Raw genomic sequence first — 3157 nt, forward strand, 5'->3', positions numbered from 1 at the left:
AAGTTTAAGTACTGTTATGCGCTTTTGTAATTTTTTAATGATTACTATTTAGGTTTTTAGTTTTATTTACTTTATTGACATTTAGCAATTTCAGTGCTACAACTTAAACTTCACAGACGTAATAAAAGTCGCCCTGGCAAGTTTTTTCCATCCATATTGTATTAGATTTATTTAGAATTGGGAAAACGTGTTACCATTACCACCACTTATTATTGCGAATATTGGTCTAAATTACTTGCCACTCTCATTTTGAGTATAAAATGACCCGGAGCTCACTCTAAGCCGAGTTTGAGAAAGCTCGTAATTTTTGCATTTATTGAGAAAAGCCACAAGTTGGCGAAAAATTAATTTCTACTGACGAGAGAGGGACAGCTGGGGGACCCAAAGGTGTCTGTACTTGACCTAAGAGGTCATGAGGATCCTACATATAGAGGGACTAGGCTTATAATGAAGTGTTTTCAGGTCACTGTCCTTTGTGCAAAAGTACAGCTGTTGCAATTAAAAATATTAGCGAATCAGATCAAACTTTGGGCATCTAAAACAGAAAGAAATGTCCCTTACAAAATAATCTTCATCATGTGTTTAAACATGTGACAGATACGTATATTTAGTTCACTTTGGTTCACCTGCTCAATACTGTCTCAGCTAGAAATAAATTGCTGTTGGTGGTCAGAAGGATGGAAGTCCTACTTGAAATAAAAACTAGAGACAGCGACTGACAGATGTTTTGATTGAAGCATTTCAAAAGAAAAATGAAGAAACACTAACTTACATTTCATAATAAGTTGTTGCACGGCGCACAGCATCCACCTCAAACCAAAGCGGTGAAATACATTCACCATTGCATTCACGTTGCGATACTGACACTAAACTTAAATATAAATCAAAACTAACAATGCATGTTTAAAATGTATATTTTGGTCCAACATAATGGTATAGGGAGGTAGTATGAAAGACCTGGGATGTGGGAGATTTCCATTTGAATGTAAGTTAACAGTAACATTTAACATTATTGCCTGTTTTTTTGAACAGAGGGTTCTAGCGCCCACTAGAGGAAAAACAGCGTTTGCGTAGCAATGCTGCCACCTACTGCATGAAGAGAGAAGTGTAAGAGCATGGATTAAAGCGATATTACGCCAAAACACCTGTTCGTTTAGATAGGCTACAAGCATGGGCTTTAGTGGGGGGACAGATAGATTTGAGCTGTTTTAAGTTCATGGTCATATACCAGCACGACGCAGAAAAAGCAACACGCAGGAGGGCATTTGTGACCCTGAATAAATAAGATTTTCATTGATGTGTGGTATGCGATAGGAAAGTATTTGGTCAAGACACAACTAACGCTACAATCAGGAATCTGAGTGTGCAAAAAAAAAGACTAAATAATGAGAAAATAGTTTTTTAGCTATGCATATTACTAATCAAAAACTTGGTTTAGATAGATTCAGTTTATAGTAAGAAATGTGCAAATTATTACTTCATGAACTTCATACCTATTGATTTTTTGTTACACAAAGTTACAGAATATAGCTTAAATCATATCATGGAAATTTGAGAGGCAGATCTATTATTATTATACAGTTTGAAGACACAATGAAAGCAAAACATTAAGCTCAAAAAATATAATAATTATTGTTATTAACTATACAGAGATCATGAGTTTAGGGATTTGCAGCAGCTTGTGCATGGAGTGGTAGTCCAAACACTCATTACATGCTTTCATGCAGCTGGGTAAATATTGTCACTGGTTACTTGCCTGAGAGAGAGAGAGAGAGAGAGAGAGAGAGAGAGAGAGATATATATAGATATATATATATATATATATATATATATATATATATATAGAGAGAGAGAGAGAGAGAGAGAGAGAGAGAGAGAGAGAGAGAGAGAGAGAGAGAGAGAGAGAGAGAGAGAGAGAGAGAGAGAGAGAGAGAGAGAGAGAGAGAGAGAGAGAGAGAGAGAGAGACAGAGAGAGAAGAGAGACATAGAGAGAGAGAGAGAGAGAGAGAGAGAGAGAGAGAGAGAGAGAGAGAGAGAGAGAGAGAGAGACAGAGAAGAGAGGCATAGAGAGAGAGAGAGAGACAGAGAGAGAGAGAGAGAGAGAGAGAGAGAGAGAGAGAGAGAGAGAGAGAGAGCATAGAGAGAGAGAGAGAGAGAGAGAGATATTTTAAAGAGAGATATATAGAGAGAGAGAGAGAGAGAGAGAGAGAGACTTACTCTTAAATTTAAAATCTTAAGTTTAGTCAGAGAGACTGAGCTCAGAGCATCAAGGCATGCAGGGCAGTCCTGTATGCTCACACTACATTTCACACAATATTTATATTCTTGTGCTTGGGTCTTCCTCCCATTCAGAGTGTCCTTCACAGAACCAGGTGCAGTTGTTTCTTCTCGACCAGTAGATGAGCTCAGCAGTCTCCATATCTTGTTTCTGTAGATAAGACATTTTGTACAGCACATACACACATAATATCAAAATGGAAAAACACATAATATCAAATGGAAAACACAGAGCCTTTTGAGGCCTGGGCACAGTGCTTCTATTGAGTAAAACCTGTAAAACATAAATCCTTTAAAACATAAATCCCATATATATATATATATATATATATATATATATATATATATATATATATATATATATATATATATATATATATATATATAGAGCAATATATGGCCATGCAGCTATATGTTAACCAACGCTAATCTTAAGAAGGTGATACCGGAAATGCAAATGGCTTTAAACGAGTTTAGCTGATTCCAGGTAAAGAGCTCCCGCTTTTATTGAAACAGGTGTCTTTCCATTCCTGAAAATAAACCGATTTCAGGGCACGCAGGGTACCTCACGCTCAATAAAAGAGCACGTGTCTCCTCCTGCCAAGAAATATCCAGAGCTGAGCGGTTGCATGACTGGTAATACAAAGCGTACCGTCTTCCACCCCGGGCCGAGGCCTGCGTTTACTCGCGCGGGGCAGGGAAACGCCCGCCGCTCGTTTGTTGCTCTTGGACGTGTCGAAGCCAAGAGAGTTTCTCCGTCCCCGCGAACCCCTATTCTCTAATGACTTCCAGCCACTTTATCTGTGCGAGATCTTCCGGGGAGGGCCCCCGGGGCTCGGATATCTTCTCTGTCCCCGGTTTATGGCACTTTTACAGAACA

This window comes from Puntigrus tetrazona, chromosome 13 (genome assembly GCF_018831695.1).
Source record: "Puntigrus tetrazona isolate hp1 chromosome 13, ASM1883169v1, whole genome shotgun sequence".
Lineage (NCBI taxonomy): Eukaryota > Metazoa > Chordata > Actinopteri > Cypriniformes > Cyprinidae > Puntigrus > Puntigrus tetrazona.